This window comes from Scyliorhinus canicula, chromosome 1 (genome assembly GCF_902713615.1).
Source record: "Scyliorhinus canicula chromosome 1, sScyCan1.1, whole genome shotgun sequence".
Classification (NCBI taxonomy): Eukaryota; Metazoa; Chordata; class Chondrichthyes; order Carcharhiniformes; family Scyliorhinidae; genus Scyliorhinus; species Scyliorhinus canicula.
The window spans coordinates 11042548-11057046 of NC_052146.1; the positions used below are offsets into that span (position 1 = coordinate 11042548).

General features: G+C 48.4%; 1 protein-coding gene across 1 annotated transcript in view; it reads left to right on the plus strand.

Annotated features, from left to right (window-relative positions):
• Positions 1-14499, plus strand: part of arvcfb (ARVCF delta catenin family member b) — a 474185-nt gene that overhangs the window by 53695 nt on the left and 405991 nt on the right.

Genomic DNA, 14499 nt, shown 5'->3' on the forward strand with positions numbered 1-14499 from the left:
AATACTCTGTCTCTTAAGGTGGCTCTTGAGTTCTCATTAAGTAGCATGAGGTAATTCAATTTACCATACAACAGCGTGTGCAAGCTTCATCTCCCAACTCTGAGACTAATAAATTAGATTGTCAGATGGCTGTTCTATATTCTACTTCAACTTTCCATGATTAAATATCTCCTTTAACACATCTGACATAATGACGAGTAAAAACTTTATAGAATAAAGTTGAGAACCTCACTGTTAGAATGCTGATTATTTTAGGTCATTTAATTTATACATTGTGATGCAGCAATGCTGAAACAGAAATGGAACAATTGAAGGGATTACATTTTGCTGATCCCCGTATAGAGCAAGAGGCTGATCCCTTCACATTCTGTTTGTGATGTATAATGATTGGAATTTGCATACTGTGCCCATTTTTCAAATTCCGAAACATGACATTACAATTTTGAGAAAATATTCAGTGAATATGGAACAAAAGTAGATTTCCTATATATTTGTTGCAAAAGAAATTGAATTTATATAATGCCTGATTGCACATTAAATGTTTTCAGGTATTTGTAGTCGATGGCTTCTAAATCCACTTGCTATTTATAGTAAAAGCAAGAGGTCCCACAAAGAGCATGGAGAACTCTTCAAATTATACTATGGGGTCTTTTTGTTTTCAGCTAAAAACCCAGGCATGAATTTGGTTTAGCATTTCACCTAAAAGATACACTTTAGACAACACTGCACTTTTTTTGTACTCCACTGCAGTGTCAGCTGGATAATGCATTCGAACTTGGAAGCTGCAATCTTCTGGTTCAGATGAAATTGTGCTACTGGTTGAACCAAATTAACTAGTTAACTTGTCAGCATGAACCTTCAAATTTATATGTACTTGATGGCTTTTGCCTGTTTGCCATGTTTGGATCATATGTTGGACATGGCCCCAAAATGGTTGCACCATTTTTCAATATTGCACCAGAGTATCAGTCTAGATTTTTATGCCCAGATTCTGGAGTGGAACTTGAACACAACCTTTTGACTCGGGAGGCTAGAATGCTAACAACTGGACTGCAGTTGACAGCGAACGGTTGTGAGCTTTTTTTTTACAATTTTGGGTCAAAAATAATGAGATATTTATTTACAGAAACCTTTAGGTGCAATTTCTGGAGGAACAAATGAAACACTTAGCTGTAACTAAACATGCTAAAAGGAATTGATGTGCTTGATAATCTAGATTGAGAGCTGTTTCTCCCTATGGATTTTGTTCAGCTGTATTTATGTAATGCAGGTGGCTGTAGATGTGCTGTATGTTTGTATGTGGAAAGCAGCTGTGTTTGTTGAAGGATGGAGTGTGCTGGCTGTATTTTTGTGTTATTGGCTTCTGTCCTTCATCTTTCGTGGCAGAAAGAGTATCTGGTTTAATGGATATTAACATTTTTAAAGTAAATTTAGAATATCCTATTATTATTTTTCCAATTAAGGTGCAACTTAGCGTGCCCAATCCACCTACCTTGCACATCTTTGAGTTGTGGGGGTGAAACCCAGGCAGACATGGGGAGAATATGCAAACTCCCCACACAATGACCCAGGGCTGGGATTCGAACCAGGGTCCTCAGTGCTACAATCCCAGTGCTAACCACTGTGCAACCGTGCTGCTCTAAATTGGCATTAACTTGAAAATGAGAAGACTGATTTAGTTGTGATTATTGTTGGATATAACTGTATTCTTCTGCCCCTGGAGGGTCATCCACTTGTGGTGGTCTGCTGTGCCCTCCACAACATGGCACAGCAGCGGGGTGATGCGAGGTGAGGAGGAGGAACACGTGGCCACCTTTGAGGAGGAGCCGGACCAGGAAGGGCTGGGGGATGACGCGAAGACCTGTGGGAGCAGCCGAGGGTGGAGGAGAAGTGATGGTGGCGAGGGTCCAACATGCCTGGAGGACCAGGGAGGCCCTCATCGATGCCCACATTTTGTATACATGACTTTGTTCGTCATCTCTTGTCTATTCCCCCCCCCCCCCCCCCCCAAAACCTGGCCATAAGGCCACCCACCCATTACCCACTCTGTTGTTCAACATGGACTTCTCTTGGTCTCCATGGTTCTAAACTTGTTACCTGAGGATGTGTTCTTATACAGAAAAGTAGCTGGAGCTTGGTGCTTTAGATAATGTCGTCATGTTTTGGTAATGACAATGGCTCATGGGCAGTCTGGAAGCTCGATTGGAGTTTCATTGCAGCCTGCATACAGGACCAATTCCCCACTCACTCCCAAGATTTGAGCACACCTTTTCTGACATGTCAGTGCAGAGCTGAGGAGGGCTTGTTAAATGTTTGATGGATGTGGCACTTGTCTGTTCGAGCGAAGGGACCAAGTAGTGGAATTTCCTTCCAAAGCATCACCGTTCATTTCTCAAGCATTAAAAACTCAAATCACTTGCCTGTAGTAATATCTCCTTTTGTGACTTGGTGTTTCATGATGCGGAGAAGCCGGCATTGGACTGGGGTGACCACAGTAAGAAGTCTTATAACAAGTCTTACAACACAAGGTTAAGTCCAACAGATTTGTTTCAAATCACTTTCGGAGCACTGCTCCTTCCTCTGGATTCACCTGAGGGAGGAGCAGTGCTCCAAAAGCTAGTGATTCGAAACAAACCTGTTGGACTTTAACCTGGTGTTTCATAACAGTGCTGTGACGCACCGTGGGATGTTTTACTATTAAGGTGCTTACAAGGTGTAATTGTAAGAAGAGCAGGGAGTTCTTCCAGTGTCTTAGTGAATATTTATTCTCTGGCCAATAACACCAAAAAAAATTAACTCGCCTCACTGCTGCTTGTGGGATCAAAGGTATTGCTGACAGTAAGTTTTTATTATTAAATTGGTTCCTAGCTGTTATTTCTTCTCCCAGAATTTTCCAAATGTTTCCTATTTGTATGCAGTCGCCTGAAAATCTATCCTCTTTCCCTTCCATTCCTCCACCTTGCTTTTCTTTAGAAGTGCTAACCTTTTAGGATATAATGGCTCCCTGAAGAAGAAATGACACGAAACCAGAACCCACCGTTTGATGATTGTTTGGAAGAACTTGTTTGTTTTAAAAGCTTGTACAGCAATGAACAGAGCTGTTTATTCCCACTCTTTAGCATTGATTTTCTGAATGAACTCATTTGGGCCAGCATTAGGTTCCACAAGTACTGCTACCCTCCAGTAGTTTGTTCATGTGGCCATTCAATTTGCAACAAGAGGGGCAGCACGGTGGTGCAGTGAGTAGCACTGCTGACTCACGGCGCTGAAGTTACAGGTTCGATCCTGGCTCTGGGACACTGTTCGTGTGGAGTTTGCACATTCTTCCCGTCTTTGTGTGGGTTTCGCCCCCACAACCCAAAGATGTGCAGGGCAGGTGGATTGGCCACGCTAAATTGCCCCTTGGAAAAAAAATTGGATACTTTAAATTTATTTTTTTTTAAATTGCAAGAAGATGCATATACATTCGCTATTCCAGCTGAACCTTTAGTATGCCTGTATTTTCACTTTCCATCGGCAGTCATTGGGTAGCAATCGGGAACTAGGAGACCTTTTTATTGCTCTGTCCGGATTGTGTTATCCGTGATTAGATCAACTGACTGGGTGCAGAAAGAGAGTCCCGTGTGGGATCTACCAAATTTGTGTAGGTTAGTTTGGAACTGAAATCACATGAGTCGCAAGGGAAGTACATGGATCATTTTTGAAAAAAAAATCTTTATTTACCAGTTTTTGCAGAAATCTGTATCAGTGGTTGGAAAGCTTGGGTGTTCCCTTGTGACTTTCCCAGCACAGGGTGTTCTCATTTCAGGTCATAACGTGGCAAGGATGTTTCATACATAGATATTCTATTCATGAGTCAAAATAATTATGCTTACAATGGTTTTTTTGGGGGGTATCTCTTACAAATCCCAATTCTTTATGGAATGCAAAACACAATGGATGTCTAAGTATTTTTTTTGGCTAGAACAACAGCTTTTTGCTGTTATTTTTCAAGTTTAAACCTGCATTTCATCTCTAAATTGAGATGAAGCTATTTCAATTAATGTGCCCAGACTGCAAAAATTCAAATTTACAAGGGATCTTTCAGTGTCGTTCAGTTATTGCTGTTTTAAGATAGCAAGATCCTTCTAGCAATATGAGGCAGATTATACAAACCATTTATATTGTGTAGTTTTGAAAGCCCGCTGAATTAAACTGGGCCTCTAGCAGAAATCTTTGTTTCCTCGTTGGCCACCGATCTAACAGGATTGAAGGATTGCCAATGCTGTCACGTTATTTGAGAAGGATAGCAAGGGGTAATTATAGACCAGTGAGCTTGATGTCAGTGACAGTGAAATTGTTAGAAAAGATGGTCATAGATGGGATCTATGCACATTTGGAAGTGCATGGACTTGTTAGCGACAGACAGCATGGTTTTGTATGAGGGAGGTCATGTCTCACTAATTTAATTGAAATTTTTGTGGAGATGACAAAAATGATTGACGAGGGAAGGACTGGATGTTGTACACATGGGCTTTAGTAAAGCATTTGACATGGTCCCTCGTGGCAGGCTGGTGCAAAAGATTAGATCACATGGGGTTAGGAGTGAATTAGCTGGATGGACCCAGAACTGGCTTGGCCATAGAAGATAGAGGGTAGCAGTGGAAGGGTGTTTTTCAGAATGGAGGTCTGTAACTAGTGTCCCCCAGGGATCAGTTCTGGGACCTCAGCTCTTTGTAATATATATAAATGACTTGGAAGAAAACGTAGTGGGTCTGATTAGCAAGTTTGCGGATGATACTAAGATTGCAGGAGTTGCGGATAGTGATGAAGATTGTTAGAGAATAAGCCGGATATAGATCGGCTGCAAAATTGGACAGAGAAATGACAGATGGAATTTAACCCAGACAAATGCGAGATGATGCGTTTTGGTAGACCCAATTTAGGTGGAGGTATAAAACAAATGGCAGAACCATTAGGAGTATAGACTCACAGATCTGGGCGTGCAGGTCCACAGATCTTTAAAAGTGGCAGCACAGGTGGAAATGGTGGTAAAGATAAGGGGTATTGAATATAAAAGCTCAAATTATGTTAGTTATATAGAACGTTGGTTAGGCCACGTTTGCAATACTGTCAAGTTCTGTTCACCACACTAGCAGAATTAGGTGGGCGCTTTGGAGAGAGTACAGAAAAGGTTTACCAGGATGTTGCCTGGTATGGAGGGTATTGGCTATGAGGAGAGATTGAATAAACTGGGATTGTTCTCCTGAGAGAGACGGCGGCTAAGGGGCAACCTGATAGAAGTTTATAAAAATTATGAGGGGTTTAGATGGGGCGAACAGCTGGAGGCTTTTTCCCAGGGCGAAAATGACAATTATAAGGAGGCACAAGTTCAAGTTGAGAGGGGATAGGTTTAGTGGAGATGTGCAGGGGAAGTTTTTCAGAGGTTGGGTGATGGCCTGGAATGCACTGCCAAGTGAGATGGTTGAGGTAGATTCATTAGTGACCTTTAACACTTATCTGGATAGGCAGATGAACAGACAGGTTATAGGATACGGACATTTGGTCAAGATATGTGATTGGTGCAAGCTTGAAGGGCTGAAGGGCCTGTTCCTGTGCTGTATTGTTCTTTGTTCTATCTTAGACAATTGATTGTCTACTTTTTACACCTTTATTGCCAGCCTTTTTATACTCCAGACTTCAGTGTAGGTGTTCCTGCATTTATGGGTGCTACCATATTGACAGAATTACAGAACCAGTTACTATGGCCAAAGGCTATTTGACTGAATTACCTTTGCGTTCGTGTTCACCCTATATATAAGCAGCAATCTAACGTATTCTTAAATGTTGATATTCTTTACATCAAACAACTATTCTATTCCACATATACTTGATCCCCTTGTGTAAAGGTTTTTCTTTCATTCATTTGTTTTCACAGTTCAATATAATTTTGAGCCAAATCCTGAAGCTGTTTTAAGTGTTTTAATATGTTCTATATGTTAAGCCTACCTCCTCCCTTCCTCTGCTCACAAAGTAATATGTCGATACTTGTTGATAAAGATCAACAAAATAATATAATTCAGCTAAGAACTCGATACATTTATGTCCTGGGAGCAGTCGACAAGTACCAGAGGGTATCATGTACCTGCTCTACAGGCTTTCAATGGTAACTAATGCAAAGAAACATGAAGGGCACAGGGACAAGAAATTGAAGGCAGCTTTAGCCATGTAGTTTAGTGTGGAAGAGCAGTACATTGTGGTGCATAACCATGTGGACAAAAGATGGCCCCTGCTCCACCATCATTACTCTGAGTTAATTGCCACAATGTTGCAGTTGTCTTCACTGGTTGGATCTGGAGAGAACAATTATCAAGCATTGGATAAATCACTTCTAATGGAACATTATATCTGTTCGATATCAGTTGAGGAAAGAATGATGCTTTAATATGATGCCCATGACCATAGTTCTGAATACTAACCCTGAAGGCTTGTGCATAAAGCATTGCTGTTTAAAAGCTCAGTTGGCACCACTGCCTTAATTACTGTTTTCATGATTTGAATGTTGGGGGGTGGGGGGGCCTTTCTCTTTTATTTCTCCTTTGTTTGTCCCACCGTGGGAGGGTTTGTTTAATTTGATGTTTATATTGTCAGGTAGGTCGTTGCTTGGGGTGGTGGGAGGGTGGGATCGTTGTTGCTGATAAGAAAGTTGACTTTGTTACCATTTACTGCATGTGGGTGGGGTGTAAATTCTGGTGAAAATGGAGAATAATATTTTACAAAAAAATTTGTTTTCATGAAGAAAATTGCAAGGCAATTGAAGGAGCTAAGATTAAGTTGGCAAAATGTTTTTAAAAATAAATTGGCATACTCTTTTTTTTTTGCCAATCAAGGGGCAATTTAGCTTCACCTCTGCCACCATCCCGGACCTGTTTCCAGTGTTATTTTTGGGCCTCACGGTGACCAGGCGGCAGGGGCGGAGCAGGCATCTGCACCACCACCTCCCACTGGCCTGGGGCCCCGGGAGGAGCCGGAGAGAGCCCGCCTGTCGATGATCCGGTGGCGGGATCAAGGCTGGGTTGGTTGGTGGGCCCGTGTCTCCAATCTCTCTCTTCCCCCCCCCACCCCAAAGGTTACATTGGTACAGAGGGGAGGGTACCCTGTTTCTCCAACCCAAATTAGTGTTTGTCCCATTTGGATGTGTATATCTTTTTTACTGTTTCAGTAAAAAGATATGGCCAATCCACCTTGTGGCTGCAGCTGCTCTCTCTCTCTCTGTTGCTGCTGCTGTTTCCAGTGCTGGTTGAAGTGCCTGGAGAAAGGAGAGAAGGAAACAAACCAGGAAGGAAAAAACAACAGGAAGGTGACTGCAAAAACGAGGTGGGAGTAAAGCACTTTGGACTGTTTGTTTGCTGGGCCCCCACCGGGCTGAAGATCCCACACACCAGCAGGGAGGAGGTCGGTTCCATTGGGTGGTCGCTCCAGGGTGGGAGCACAGACTTTATTTTGCCAAGCCCTACTTGGGCCAAAGGCTTCTTCAAACCAGCTTCATTACCTTACTTACTAAGGGGGAGAGTACGTCATTCAACCTCGCTCTTCCCCTGACGCCCTCCCTCCCCATCCCACTATCTATTTTGTCAATTAATTTCCAACGCAACAAAGCTAACATTGGGGTGGGCGTGGCACTTGCCCTGATGGCCACACCACCTACGCCAGTGGTGGGACCAATCAGAGTCACCGTTACGGGGGTGATTTCCTCTTGGCCTCCACTGCTCCCGCAGCCCCACCACCTTTCCGGTTGCTGACCCGAAAGCTGGGCGTGAAGTGCTACGCTCACTCCACCGTCGCCATCGCGGCGTGCGCTCGCATGATGGCCGGGGTCGTCAGCCGCTTGGCCATTGTGTCTGCCTCTCGCATGTACGGGAAAGCCGTGTTCTTCCTGAGGGCCGAGAGGGCGATTCACCTCGCTGTTGAAAAGGGGCTCACTGTGGGCACGACGTGCGTGGCGGTGGACACTCTTGTGGCAATATTGTCCAATGTCCCGTCCTACCTCCCTACGAAGGTCTTCCACCCCCATCTCCAACTGTTGGGTGAGGTTCGTTCCAAGGTAACGCTGCTCCCTTTTGGCCTGAAGGACGCCCCCCTCGGGCACATCTACTCCTTCCGGCGCCAGGCTTTCATTTGCCTGTCCAGAAGGATGTATTAGAGGGGGATTCGAGGTCTCCCATCTTTTGGTCTGTGGATCGCATGAGGTGCCACGCCTGCAAGAAGGTGGGGCATGTGCGGAAGAACTGCCCTGCTTACAAAGCCACCACTGACACAAAGGTGGCTGCGGGTGGCAGTGCCGCCCCTGTCCCTTCCACCACGACCCTACAAGGGGACACCGTGCCGGCATCTACTGGCCAGTTGGCTGCTGGCTTGAAGGAAAGAGGGCATCCACCATGCCGCAAGGCCTGAAACCAGGCAAGGTGGGAATCGGCTCTAAATACCCCCGACCTATCAGCCTGGGAACCCCCTGCACTCCGGTCCGCGGACACAAGCTCATCCCCGGCCCATTGACGCCTCAGCATAGGGTACTGGCCTGGTGTAGTTTTGGTGCGTGTCAGCAAGTGGGAGGGCTGTGATGTGTCCTAGGCCGGCACAGAAGATGCCAAAAACTCTAACCTGGGAGGGGGGGGGCAATGTGAGGATGGAGGTTTCTCCGGAGCAGGCTAATCCCTCGCAAGTGGCGCCACTCCTTGGAGGGGTAGGGAGAGAAACATCATAACCCCCCGACCCCCCCCCCCCCCATGCGGAGCAGGTGGCGCCCCGACCACTGCCCCTTGGCATTACACAGTGCCCCCGGAAGAGATTAGACAAAGTCCATCACCTTTCGACCCCTGAGCTGAGACATCCCCCAGAGCAGGATGCTTCGGGGCTTGGTGCGAGCCATTTTGCTCCCCAGAGGTGTTCCTTTTCGCAACGCTGGAGGGCTGTGGCGGCACCATGACCTCTGCGGGGGTGGTGAGGTGAGCCCCCCCCCCCTTCCATCCCATAGATTTTTCTGGAATTGTTCCTGGGTCTGTCTGGTGGCCCGGCACTGCAAGAGGAGTGGGGGTGGGGTCTGAGCGTTCACCTCTCTGGTCTGATGCCAATAGAGGAGCCTGCGAGGAACCCGTCTGTCGACGTTCTGGTAGGTGGGATCGAGGCAGACCCAAGGCTGAATGGTGAAACCGTGCCGTATGGCTCGGACCAAGCCCCGAAGCATCCTGCTCTGGGGGATGTCTCAGCTCAGGGGTCGAAAGGTGATGGACTTTGTCTAATCTCTTCCGAGGGCACTGTGTAATGCCAAGGGGCAGTGGTCGGGGCGCCACCTGCTCCGCATGGGGGGGGGGGGGGGGGTCGGGGGGTTATGATGTTTCTCTCCCTACCCCTCCAAGGAGTGGCAGAGGACTCTATCCCAGATGGCGACTGCCCAGAGGAGAATGGCTGCTCGGTGGGGGTCACAGGGGATGAATTTAGGTCCATCTGTAGCGAGACAGTGGACTCACTCGTGCCGGACACATCCCCCGAGGGTAACTCCGGGATTTTCTATGTGCAAACTGCGGTCGCTGAAGCAGGGTGCAGCTAGCCCTCGACCAGTGGTCTGATATGGCTCTGCTCATCCGGTCTTCCCGCGTCCACGTTAAAGAGGCGGGAGATGCGGATGCCTTTGGGCAGTGTTGGCAGAAATCTTTCTTTACAGGCTCTTGAGGGAGCAGAGGGGCCTGCGCACTGAAAAGGTGAAGATAGCACCCTCTGGGAAGATTGCCTGCCCCTCTTCCGCGGCTACATTTGCAGCCGGGTGTCCCTGGAAAGGGAGCATGCGGTGTCCACGGGCACCATCTAGGGCTTCCTTGTCCGGTGGGCATTGCAGGGGTTGGGGTGCTTTATTGACCCCATTAACTGCACTCTTATTTTATGTTTTTAAGTTTCCGTTGATCCTTGTTATGTTCGGGCAGTGCCCCTAACAGGAGCAGCCCTTTTTTGCTTTGTCCTTCAGTTTGTTTCCTTTTCTTTGTTTTGTTGGTGGACCTCAAAAGTGTGGCCAATCCACCTTGAGTGGCTGCATCTGTTCTCTTTGTCTCTGTCTCTGTTCGCTGCCATTTCCAGTGCTGGTTGCTGTTGAGTTTCCAGGGGAGGGAGAGAGGAGAGAGGGAAGATGACATTTGGTGCTGCCTGTTTTATCTGAAGCTCACTGGATGTTACAGGGAGATGTAAGAGAGGGAAAGCAGTCTTCACTGGTGAAGGATTAGCCTGGTCTGGCTTCATTAAAGCTCCAGCATGGGACTGAATTTACACTGCCTGGCTACCTCCCTGCATTTTCACAGCCTGCAGCAGAAGTAGAGGAGGAGGGGCTGGGACTGTTTGCTGCCTGTTCCATCTGCAGGGCCCTAAGCCTCTTAGCAAACAGGAGCTTGCTGCAACACTTGGAAGGGGACGAAGAAGAGAGGAAGGTTGGTGCATCTAGACTTTATTTCTGTTTCATCTGATTACGCTGAGACCAGATATAATCCATGGACTGTTTTGCTTGGCCCCTGCTGGGCTGAAGACCCTGTCCCCCACCCACCTGCTGCTGGATCGAAGACCTTTTTGGGGACCAGCCCGTTAGACTTTCCTCTGCACTGGCCTGTCGTTTTGTGCCTTACCTTCCTGCTGCTCCCTTTCCTTTCCTGCCTTGTACTTTTTTTTGAAATAATTTTTATTGAAAAATTTTGAATTTATACAACAACAACGAACCATAATAAAATACCAAAAATAACATCTGCTATTGACCAAAATACCTATCTTTGAGCTAGGAAGTCCAGAAAAGGCTGCCATCGTTTATAGAACCCTTGTATTGATCCTCTCAGGGCAAATTTGACCCTTTCCAATTTTATAAATCCTGCCATGTCACTGATCCAGGTCTCCACACTTGGGGGCCTCGCATCCTTCCACTGTAGCAAGATCCTTCGTTGGGCTACTAGGGACGCAAAGGCCGGGACACCGGCCTCTTTCGCCTCCTGCACTCCCGGTTCTACCGCAACTCCAAAAATCACGAGTCCCCACCCTGGTTTGAACCTGGATCCAACCACCCGTGCCACCGTCCCCGCCACCCCCTTCCAGAATTCTTCCAGTGCTGGGCATGCCCAGAACATATGGGCGTGGTTTGCTGGACTCCCGGAACATCTGGTGCACCTGTCCTCATCCCCAAAGAACCTTCTCATCCTAGTCCCGGACATGTGGGCCCGGTGCAGCACCTTAAATTGGATGAGACTAAGCCTCACACATGAGGAGGAAGAGTTGACTCTCTCCAAGGCATCCACCCAAGTTCCGTCCTCTGCTCCCCGAGTTCCTCCTCCCATTTAGCCTTCAGCTCCTCCACTGATGACTCCTCCACCTCCAGCATTAACTTATAGATGTCGGACACCTTCCCCTCTCTGACCCACACCCCCGAAAGCACCCTGTCCATCGTCCCCCGCGAGGGCAGCAAAGGGAATCCCTCTACCTGTCGCCTAGCAAACGCCTTTACCTGCAAGTATCTGAACATGTTCCCTTGGGGAAGCCCAAATTTATCTTCCAGTTCCCCCAGGCCCGCAAACCTCCCGCCAATAAACAGGTCCCTCAATTTGCTGATGCCCGCCCTTTGCCACCCCCTAAATCCCCCATCCCTGTTCCCTGGGATGAACCGATGAGTGCCACCCAATGGAACCTCCATTGAGCCCCCTGTTTCCCCCCAATGCCGTCTCCACTGTCCCCAGATTCTTAGGGTCGCTGCCACCACCGGGCTCGTGGTAAACCTCTTGGGGGAGAGCGGCAACGGCGCCGTTACCATGGCACCCAGGCTTGTACCTCTACATGACGCCATCTCCATTCTTTTCCACGTCGCCCCTCCGCCCTCCATCACCCATTTCCGCACCATTGGCCGCCCAATAGTACCCCAGAAGGTTGGGCAGCGCCAGCCTGCCTCTATCCCTCCCTCGCTCCAGGAACACCCTCTTCACTCTCGGAGTCCCATGTGCCCAGCCTCCACCCTCGCCACTGGTCCCAGGTCACTGTTTCGCCTCATGGCCCATGAACTTGGGGTGAAGTGCTACGCCCACCCCACCATGTCAACCGAGCCTGCGTCTGTGTTATGGCTGAAGTGGTTGGCCCTTTGGCCATAGTTGCAACCTCGAAGGTGGTATGGCAAGGCTGTCTTCTTGAGAGCTGTGTGGGAAGCCCACCTCGCCCTGGCAAAAGGGTACGGTGGGCGGCATCTATCTGGTGGTGGACCCAGCTGCAGAGAAAGTTATTCTCTCTAATCTTCTGCCTTTTATTCCCATGGAGCTCCTCACCTGCCTCCCACCTGGGAGAGGTAAGGTCCAGAGTGGCACCACTCCCGGCCTCAAAGAACCCACCCTTGAGCATATTTTCTCCTTCTGGCACCAGGCCTTTGTTTGCCTGGCCTGGGCGAGGTCTTTGTTTGCCTGGCCCGTGGGGAGGTCCTGGAAGAGACTTTTGAGATCCCTTTAGGGTATAAAACCTACTGGGAGGTTGGGAGGTCCACGGGTGGTATGCGGTGCCATGCCTGCAAGAAGGTGGGCCATATTAGAAAAATTTGCCCCACCTCCAATGCTGCTGCTGGTGGTGGTGTTGCCACCGCCCCTCTAATTCCACTGGCCTTGCAACTAAACCCCCCCCCTTATTGGGGGGAGTCATGCCGGCGCGTACTGACATCTCGGCTGCTGCCGTGGCGGTGAGGAGGCACCCGTGTGACCGGAAGGCTGAAAAGACCAACGGGGCGATTCGACAGCCATCTGGTTCGGATCCTACTATCCCAGTGCCCCTATCTACTGACTTGGCTGCAGCTGTTACACCTCACCCGACCATCACCCAGCAACACCCTCAGCCTGGTGACATTGTGCTATTGGATGCAGGGCCCGGTGACACTTCTGCGCAGGTCCCTGTGGGTGGTGGTAGTGAAGTGCGTGACCTCGAACCAGAGTGCTCTGTCCCAAGCGCACATTCTGGAGAGAAACATTTGAGGGTCAAGGAGTCCGCCTGGAGGGGTCTCCAGAGATGGAGGCTCCCTCCCCCGCAAATGCGTCACTCCAGATTCTTTCCCACAGATGTCACGCGCAGTCCACAAAAGAAAAGAGGCAGGGGGATAGTGAAGAAATCCCAGCAGCTGCTGCTGCCGCGCCCCCCCCCCCCCCCCGCCTGAGCAGGGTGCTTCGGGGTGGGACACGACCCGAGGGGGCCCGTTACACTCAGTATAATTTAGCACCCCAGACTTGTTCAATTTCTAGGGGGAGGGGGACAGCGATAACCCCCTGCTTATTGGATTCTTAGCGGGTTGTAATTTGGAAGACTCTGTCTTTGGGCACTTCTGCCACCATCCCGGACCTGTTTCCGGCGTTATTTTCGGGGCCTTCCGGTGTCCAGGCGGCAGGGGCAGATCAGGCATCTGCACCACCGCCTCCTAGCCAGGGAGGAACCTGAGGCGAACCCACCTGTCGATGATCCTGGTGGTTGGATCAAAGCAGGACCTGGGCACTTAGTGTGATGGCGGATTTGGGCAGGAGGGTGACTTACCGAAGGCCGTCAGCCGACCAGTGTCTGGAGTGGAGAGTGCACAAGGCTCTCTGCAGTGGGATGCAGGGTTCAATAGTGCCTGACACTGTTGCCCTTCACCTCCTCCGGGGGACTCCTGGAGTCTTGCACATCATAATTGAAGGTTCTTTTGTTTTTCTGCCTCTATAGATAGTCCCCACCACCCTCCTTTTCTCCTTCTCCCCTCCACCCCTGTTCCTTTCCCTTCTGTTGGTACAGAGGCGAGGGTATCTGGTCCCTCCAGCGCAAAGTTTAGTGCTTGTACCCCCCCCCCCCGTCCGTGAGGCTGACCTGCGCCACCGTGCTGGCCAGCAAAATGTTCTAATTTACATTTTTGTTTTTCCCAGGAATTTTAAGTTGTATCACGGGTGGAAGAACTTGATACTTTTTAACCTTGTGCTTGATTTTGCTGTTTTCCAAATTGGCAGTTAAATAAGCTTGTTTCACGATTTCTCTTGATGCTTTAGTTGGCAACACGGATTATGGGATTCTAATATGATGAACAAGGATCATAATTTTCTTTTCTCCCCATGACACAGCATGTGTAAATGTAGGAAATATTGTGCAAGGGACCTTAAAGATATTGGCTATGTTTTTCTCTTGCAGATGTTGGTGCTCAAGTACATATAAATGTACAATAAACTGACTTATTGTTTTGCCTGCCACTGCAGTTTGAAAAATGTGGTTTGTGGGTATGGAAACCTTGAAAATATAGATGTTGGCTTTGCATGTTGTGCTTTTGGCATATTTCCAATACAGCAGACTGAAATTTTGGATGTCTCTGGCAGCTACTGTTAATGCAAGGCAGCCAAAAAAGCCTGAGGAGCAGATGCTGAAACTTACCCGTAATAAGCTGAGGAGCAAGAGGACAATGATAAGGGCTACTGAATCTCAGCGGTGTGGTTTCTACTTCGCTCAATGAATATTACA